Here is a 9113-nt window from a genome sequence, read left to right as displayed (position 1 = left end):
CAGGATTCTCCTCAAGTGTATCTGAAAATACAGACATTGCAAACGTCCTTGTACAATGAGAGTGTAGCTCGGTCCTAGCTCCCATCAAAGTGTCTAGCAGACATCTGCCTGCAAAGCATACACACTTCCGAGAGTTGAGCTTATGGACTGTCCCTCCCACATCCTGCCTGCAGGTACACCGCGCTCCTAACAGGCCTAGCCCTGATGGTTGCCTGAAGTGTTGTGAGAGCTAAGTGGAAAGTCCCGGCCAACAAGACTAGTGCATCCGAGCTCAAACCAGCGATTTCCTAGTTTTTCCCGTGCGAACCAGGTGCTACATCCTAAGTGCCATACGAGAGAAGCTAGCTGAACGCCTTGTCCAAAAGCAACTTACTTCGGAGACTTGAGCTCACCCTCAGTCCCTCACAGTTGCACACTGCCTGCAGAAAGAGTTTCCAACATCTGCACCACAGCCGTTTGTCAGAGGCTTGTGAGACGCAAGTGGAATAAGCAGACCTGGATGGTGTCTCCAGCTGCAGTGGAGTGGTATTCTGGGTACCTCCTGGCTTAGAGTACTGCTACGTTCTCAGTGCCCTAAGAACGCAGCTGGTTGATAGCTGGCTTGCAGGCATGCTTCCTTCTACGAGCTGAGGTCAGGGCAGGACCCTCCCGCATCCTGACTGCCCGTAGACATAGTACCCAGCATCCTAATGTTATTCGCCCCAAGAGTTTTTGTGCATAGCATGTGGAAGTGACAGGATTCTCCTCAAGTGTATCTGAAAATACAGACATTGCAAACGTCCTTGTTCAATGAGAGTGTAGCTAGGTCCTAGCTCCCATCAAAGTGTCTAGCAGACATCTGCCTGCAAAGCATACACACTTCCGAGAGTTGAGCTTATGGACTGTCCCTCCCACATCCTGCCTGCAGGTACACCGCGCTCCTAACAGGCCTAGCCCTGATGGTTGCCTGAAGTGTTGTGAGAGCTAAGTGGAAAGTCCCGGCCAACAAGACTAGTGCATCCGAGCTCAATCCAGCGATTTCCTAGTTTTTCCCGTGCGAACCAGGTGCTACATCCTAAGTGCCATACGAGAGAAGCTAGCTGAACGCCTTGTCCAAAAGCAACTTACTTCGGAGAGTTGAGCTCACCCTCAGTCCCTCACAGTTGCACACTGCCTGCAGAAAGAGTTTCCAACATCTGCACCACAGCCGTTTGTCAGAGGCTTGTGAGACGCAAGTGGAATAAGCAGATCTGGATGGTGTCTCCAGCTGCAGTGGAGTGGTATTCTGGGTACCTCCTGGCTTAGAGTCCTGCAACGTTCTCAGTGCCCTAAGAACGCAGCTGGTTGAAAGCTGGCTTGTAGGCATGCTTCCTTCTACGAGCTGAGGTCAGGGCAGGACCCTCCCGCATCCTGACTGCCCGTAGACATAGTACCCAGCATCCTAATGTTATTCGCCCTAGGAGTTTTTGTGCACAGCATGTGGAAGTGACAGGATTCTCCTCAAGTGTATCTGAAAATACAGACATTGCAAACGTCCTTGTTCAATGAGAGTGTAGCTAGGTCCTAGCTCCCATCAAAGTGTCTAGCAGACATCTGCCTGCAAAGCATACACACTTCCGAGAGTTGAGCTTATGGACTGTCCCTCCCACATCCTGCCTGCAGGTACACCGCGCTCCTAACAGGCCTAGCCCTGATGGTTGCCTGAAGTGTTGTGAGAGCTAAGTGGAAAGTCCCGGCCAACAAGACTAGTGCATCCGAGCTCAATCCAGCGATTTCCTAGTTTTTCCCATGCGAACCAGGTGCTACATCCTAAGTGCCATACGAGAGAAGCTAGCTGAACGCCTTGTCCAAAAGCAACTTACTTCGGAGAGTTGAGCTCACCCTCAGTCCCTCGCAGTTGCACACTGCCTGTAGAAAGAGTTTCCAACATCTGCACCACAGCCGTTTGTCAGAGGCTTGTGAGACGCAAGTGGAATAAGCAGACCTGGATGGTGTCTCCAGCTGCAGTGGAGTGGTATTCTGGGTACCTCCTGGCTTAGAACACTGTTACGTTCTCAGTGCCCGAGGAACGCAGCTAGTTGAAAGCTGGCTTGTAGGCGTGCTTCCTTGTGCGAACTGACGTCAGGGCAGGATCCTCCCGCATCCTGACTGCCCGTAGACGTAGGTCCCAGCATCCTTATGTTAGGTGCCGAAGCGGTTCTGTGAAAACCTTGTGGAAGTGCCAGGATTCTCCTCAAGTGTATCTGAAAATACAGACATTGCAAACGTCCTTGTTCAATGAGAGTGTAGCTCGGTCCTAGCTCCCATCAAAGTGTCTAGCAGACATCTGCCTGCAAAGCATACACACTTCCGAGAGTTGAGCTTATGGACTGTCCCTCCCACATCCTGCCTGCAGGTACACCGCGCTCCTAACAGGCCTAGCCCTGATGGTTGCCTGAAGTGTTGTGAGAGCTAAGTGGAAAGTCCCGGCCAACAAGACTAGTGCATCCGAGCTCAATCCAGCGATTTCCTAGTTTTTCCCGTGCGAACCAGGTGCTACATCCTAAGTGCCATACGAGAGAAGCTAGCTGAACGCCTTGTCCAAAAGCAACTTACTTCGGAGAGTTGAGCTCACCCTCAGTCCCTCACAGTTGCACACTGCCTGCAGAAAGAGTTTCCAACATCTGCACCACAGCCGTTTGTCAGAGGCTTGTGAGACGCAAGTGGAATAAGCAGACCTGGATGGTGTCTCCAGCTGCAGTGGAGTGGTATTCTGGGTACCTCCTGGCTTAGAGTACTGCTACGTTCTCAGTGCCCTAAGAACGCAGCTGGTTGATAGCTGGCTTGCAGGCATGCTTCCTTCTACGAGCTGAGGTCAGGGCAGGACCCTCCCGCATCCTGACTGCCCGTAGACATAGTACCCAGCATCCTAATGTTATTCGCCCAAGGAGTTTTTGTGCATAGCATGTGGAAGTGACAGGATTCTCCTCAAGTGTATCTGAAAATACAGACATTGCAAACGTCCTTGTTCAATGAGAGTGTAGCTCGGTCCTAGCTCCCATCAAAGTGTCTAGCAGACATCTGCCTGCAAAGCATACACACTTCCGAGAGTTGAGCTTATGGACTGTCCCTCCCACATCCTGCCTGCAGGTACACCGCGCTCCTAACAGGCCTAGCCCTGATGGTTGCCTGAAGTGTTGTGAGAGCTAAGTGGAAAGTCCCGGCCAACAAGACTAGTGCATCCGAGCTCAATCCAGCGATTTCCTAGTTTTTCCCGTGCGAACCAGGTGCTACATCCTAAGTGCCATACGAGAGAAGCTAGCTGAACGCCTTGTCCAAAAGCAACTTACTTCGTAGAGTTGAGCTCACCCTCAGTCCCTCACAGTTGCACACTGCCTGCAGAAAGAGTTTCCAACATCTGCACCACAGCCGTTTGTCAGAGGCTTGTGAGACGCAAGTGGAATAAGCAGACCTGGATGGTGTCTCCAGCTGCAGTGGAGTGGTATTCTGGGTACCTCCTGGCTTAGAGTACTGCTACGTTCTCAGTGCCATAAGAACGCAGCTGGTTGAAAGCTGGCTTGCAGGCATGCTTCCTTCTACGAGCTGAGGTCAGGGCAGGACCCTCCCGCATCCTGACTGCCCGTAGACATAGTACCCAGCATCCTAATGTTATTCGCCCTAGGAGGTTTTGTGCATAGCATGTGGAAGTGACAGGATTCTCCTCAAGTGTATCTGAAAATACAGACATTGCAAACGTCCTTGTTCAATGAGAGTGTAGCTAGGTCCTAGCTCCCATCAAAGTGTCTAGCAGACATCTGCCTGCAAAGCATACACACTTCCGAGAGTTGAGCTTATGGACTGTCCCTCCCACATCCTGCCTGCAGGTACACCGCGCTCCTAACAGGCCTAGCCCTGATGGTTGCCTGAAGTGTTGTGAGAGCTAAGTGGAAAGTCCCGGCCAACAAGACTAGTGCATCCGAGCTCAATCCAGCGATTTCCTAGTTTTTCCCATGCGAACCAGGTGCTACATCCTAAGTGCCATACGAGAGAAGCTAGCTGAACGCCTTGTCCAAAAGCAACTTACTTCGGAGAGTTGAGCTCACCCTCAGTCCCTCGCAGTTGCACACTGCCTGTAGAAAGAGTTTCCAACATCTGCACCACAGCCGTTTGTCAGAGGCTTGTGAGACGCAAGTGGAATAAGCAGACCTGGATGGTGTCTCCAGCTGCAGTGGAGTGGTATTCTGGGTACCTCCTGGCTTAGAACACTGTTACGTTCTCAGTGCCCGAGGAACGCAGCTAGTTGAAAGCTGGCTTGTAGGCGTGCTTCCTTGTGCGAACAGATGTCAGGGCAGGATCCTCCCGCATCCTGACTGCCCGTAGACGTAGGTCCCAGCATCCTTATGTTAGGTGCCGAAGCGGTTCTGTGAAAACCTTGTGGAAGTGCCAGGATTCTCCTCAAGTGTATCTGAAAATACAGACATTGCAAACGTCCTTGTTCAATGAGAGTGTAGCTCGGTCCTAGCTCCCATCAAAGTGTCTAGCAGACATCTGCCTGCAAAGCATACACACTTCCGAGAGTTGAGCTTATGGACTGTCCCTCCCACATCCTGCCTGCAGGTACACCGCGCTCCTAACAGGCCTAGCCCTGATGGTTGCCTGAAGTGTTGTGAGAGCTAAGTGGAAAGTCCCGGCCAACAAGACTAGTGCATCCGAGCTCAAACCAGCGATTTCCTAGTTTTTCCCGTGCGAACCAGGTGCTACATCCTAAGTGCCATACGAGAGAAGCTAGCTGAACGCCTTGTCCAAAAGCAACTTACTTCGGAGACTTGAGCTCACCCTCAGTCCCTCACAGTTGCACACTGCCTGCAGAAAGAGTTTCCAACATCTGCACCACAGCCGTTTGTCAGAGGCTTGTGAGACGCAAGTGGAATAAGCAGACCTGGATGGTGTCTCCAGCTGCAGTGGAGTGGTATTCTGGGTACCTCCTGGCTTAGAGTACTGCTACGTTCTCAGTGCCCTAAGAACGCAGCTGGTTGATAGCTGGCTTGCAGGCATGCTTCCTTCTACGAGCTGAGGTCAGGGCAGGACCCTCCCGCATCCTGACTGCCCGTAGACATAGTACCCAGCATCCTAATGTTATTCGCCCAAGGAGTTTTTGTGCATAGCATGTGGAAGTGACAGGATTCTCCTCAAGTGTATCTGAAAATACAGACATTGCAAACGTCCTTGTTCAATGAGAGTGTAGCTAGGTCCTAGCTCCCATCAAAGTGTCTAGCAGACATCTGCCTGCAAAGCATACACACTTCCGAGAGTTGAGCTTATGGACTGTCCCTCCCACATCCTGCCTGCAGGTACACCGCGCTCCTAACAGGCCTAGCCCTGATGGTTGCCTGAAGTGTTGTGAGAGCTAAGTGGAAAGTCCCGGCCAACAAGACTAGTGCATCCGAGCTCAATCCAGCGATTTCCTAGTTTTTCCCGTGCGAACCAGGTGCTACATCCTAAGTGCCATACGAGAGAAGCTAGCTGAACGCCTTGTCCAAAAGCAACTTACTTCGGAGAGTTGAGCTCACCCTCAGTCCCTCACAGTTGCACACTGCCTGCAGAAAGAGTTTCCAACATCTGCACCACAGCCGTTTGTCAGAGGCTTGTGAGACGCAAGTGGAATAAGCAGACCTGGATGGTGTCTCCAGCTGCAGTGGAGTGGTATTCTGGGTACCTCCTGGCTTAGAGTACTGCAACGTTCTCAGTGCCCTAAGAACGCAGCTGGTTGAAAGCTGGCTTGTAGGCATGCTTCCTTCTACCAGCTGAGGTCAGGGCAGGACCCTCCCGCATCCTGACTGCCCGTAGACATAGTACCCAGCATCCTAATGTTATTCGCCCTAGGAGTTTTTGTGCACAGCATGTGGAAGTGACAGGATTCTCCTCAAGTGTATCTGAAAATACAGACATTGCAAACGTCCTTGTTCAATGAGAGTGTAGCTAGGTCCTAGCTCCCATCAAAGTGTCTAGCAGACATCTGCCTGCAAAGCATACACACTTCCGAGAGTTGAGCTTATGGACTGTCCCTCCCACATCCTGCCTGCAGGTACACCGCGCTCCTAACAGGCCTAGCCCTGATGGTTGCCTGAAGTGTTGTGAGAGCTAAGTGGAAAGTCCCGGCCAACAAGACTAGTGCATCCGAGCTCAATCCAGCGATTTCCTAGTTTTTCCCATGCGAACCAGGTGCTACATCCTAAGTGCCATACGAGAGAAGCTAGCTGAACGCCTTGTCCAAAAGCAACTTACTTCGGAGAGTTGAGCTCACCCTCAGTCCCTCGCAGTTGCACACTGCCTGTAGAAAGAGTTTCCAACATCTGCACCACAGCCGTTTGTCAGAGGCTTGTGAGACGCAAGTGGAATAAGCAGACCTGGATGGTGTCTCCAGCTGCAGTGGAGTGGTATTCTGGGTACCTCCTGGCTTAGAACACTGTTACGTTCTCAGTGCCCGAGGAACGCAGCTAGTTGAAAGCTGGCTTGTAGGCGTGCTTCCTTGTGCGAACTGACGTCAGGGCAGGATCCTCCCGCATCCTGACTGCCCGTAGACGTAGGTCCCAGCATCCTTATGTTAGGTGCCGAAGCGGTTCTGTGAAAACCTTGTGGAAGTGCCAGGATTCTCCTCAAGTGTATCTGAAAATACAGACATTGCAAACGTCCTTGTTCAATGAGAGTGTAGCTCGGTCCTAGCTCCCATCAAAGTGTCTAGCAGACATCTGCCTGCAAAGCATACACACTTCCGAGAGTTGAGCTTATGGACTGTCCCTCCCACATCCTGCCTGCAGGTACACCGCGCTCCTAACAGGCCTAGCCCTGATGGTTGCCTGAAGTGTTGTGAGAGCTAAGTGGAAAGTCCCGGCCAACAAGACTAGTGCATCCGAGCTCAATCCAGCGATTTCCTAGTTTTTCCCGTGCGAACCAGGTGCTACATCCTAAGTGCCATATGAGAGAAGCTAGCTGAACGCCTTGTCCAAAAGCAACTTACTTCGGAGAGTTGAGCTCACCCTCAGTCCCTCACAGTTGCACACTGCCTGCAGAAAGAGTTTCCAACATCTGCACCACAGCCGTTTGTCAGAGGCTTGTGAGACGCAAGTGGAATAAGCAGACCTGGATGGTGTCTCCAGCTGCAGTGGAGTGGTATTCTGGGTACCTCCTGGCTTAGAGTACTGCTACGTTCTCAGTGCCCTAAGAACGCAGCTGGTTGAAAGCTGGCTTGCACGCATGCTTCCTTCTACGAGCTGAGGTCAGGGCAGGACCCTCCCGCATCCTGACTGCCCGTAGACATAGTACCCAGCATCCTAATGTTATTCGCCCTAGGAGGTTTTGTGCATAGCATGTGGAAGTGACAGGATTCTCCTCAAGTGTATCTGAAAATACAGACATTGCAAACGTCCTTGTACAATGAGAGTGTAGCTCGGTCCTAGCTCCCATCAAAGTGTCTAGCAGACATCTGCCTGCAAAGCATACACACTTCCGAGAGTTGAGCTTATGGACTGTCCCTCCCACATCCTGCCTGCAGGTACACCGCGCTCCTAACAGGCCTAGCCCTGATGGTTGCCTGAAGTGTTGTGAGAGCTAAGTGGAAAGTCCCGGCCAACAAGACTAGTGCATCCGAGCTCAAACCAGCGATTTCCTAGTTTTTCCCGTGCGAACCAGGTGCTACATCCTAAGTGCCATACGAGAGAAGCTAGCTGAACGCCTTGTCCAAAAGCAACTTACTTCGGAGAGTTGAGCTCACCCTCAGTCCCTCACAGTTGCACACTGCCTGCAGAAAGAGTTTCCAACATCTGCACCACAGCCGTTTGTCAGAGGCTTGTGAGACGCAAGTGGAATAAGCAGACCTGGATGGTGTCTCCAGCTGCAGTGGAGTGGTATTCTGGGTACCTCCTGGCTTAGAGTACTGCTACGTTCTCAGTGCCCTAAGAACGCAGCTGGTTGATAGCTGGCTTGCAGGCATGCTTCCTTCTACGAGCTGAGGTCAGGGCAGGACCCTCCCGCATCCTGACTGCCCGTAGACATAGTACCCAGCATCCTAATGTTATTCGCCCTAGGAGTTTTTGTGCATAGCATGTGGAAGTGACAGGATTCTCCTCAAGTGTATCTGAAAATACAGACATTGCAAACGTCCTTGTTCAATGAGAGTGTAGCTAGGTCCTAGCTCCCATCAAAGTGTCTAGCAGACATCTGCCTGCAAAGCATACACACTTCCGAGAGTTGAGCTTATGGACTGTCCCTCCCACATCCTGCCTGCAGGTACACCGCGCTCCTAACAGGCCTAGCCCTGATGGTTGCCTGAAGTGTTGTGAGAGCTAAGTGGAAAGTCCCGGCCAACAAGACTAGTGCATCCGAGCTCAATCCAGCGATTTCCTAGTTTTTCCCGTGCGAACCAGGTGCTACATCCTAAGTGCCATACGAGAGAAGCTAGCTGAACGCCTTGTCCAAAAGCAACTTACTTCGGAGAGTTGAGCTCACCCTCAGTCCCTCACAGTTGCACACTGCCTGCAGAAAGAGTTTCCAACATCTGCACCACAGCCGTTTGTCAGAGGCTTGTGAGACGCAAGTGGAATAAGCAGACCTGGATGGTGTCTCCAGCTGCAGTGGAGTGGTATTCTGGGTACCTCCTGGCTTAGAGTACTGCAACGTTCTCAGTGCCCTAAGAACGCAGCTGGTTGATAGCTGGCTTGTAGGCATGCTTCCTTCTACGAGCTGAGGTCAGGGCAGGACCCTCCCGCATCCTGACTGCCCGTAGACATAGTACCCAGCATCCTAATGTTATTCGCCCTAGGAGTTTTTGTGCACAGCATGTGGAAGTGACAGGATTCTCCTCAAGTGTATCTGAAAATACAGACATTGCAAACGTCCTTGTTCAATGAGAGTGTAGCTAGGTCCTAGCTCCCATCAAAGTGTCTAGCAGACATCTGCCTGCAAAGCATACACACTTCCGAGAGTTGAGCTTATGGACTGTCCCTCCCACATCCTGCCTGCAGGTACACCGCGCTCCTAACAGGCCTAGCCCTGATGGTTGCCTGAAGTGTTGTGAGAGCTAAGTGGAAAGTCCCGGCCAACAAGACTAGTGCATCCGAGCTCAATCCAGCGATTTCCTAGTTTTTCCCATGCGAACC

Source organism: Vulpes vulpes, chromosome 8, assembly GCF_048418805.1.
Source record: "Vulpes vulpes isolate BD-2025 chromosome 8, VulVul3, whole genome shotgun sequence".
Classification (NCBI taxonomy): domain Eukaryota; kingdom Metazoa; phylum Chordata; class Mammalia; order Carnivora; family Canidae; genus Vulpes; species Vulpes vulpes.
The sequence above is the reverse complement of the archived record's forward strand: the minus strand, read 5'-3'. Positions refer to the sequence as shown.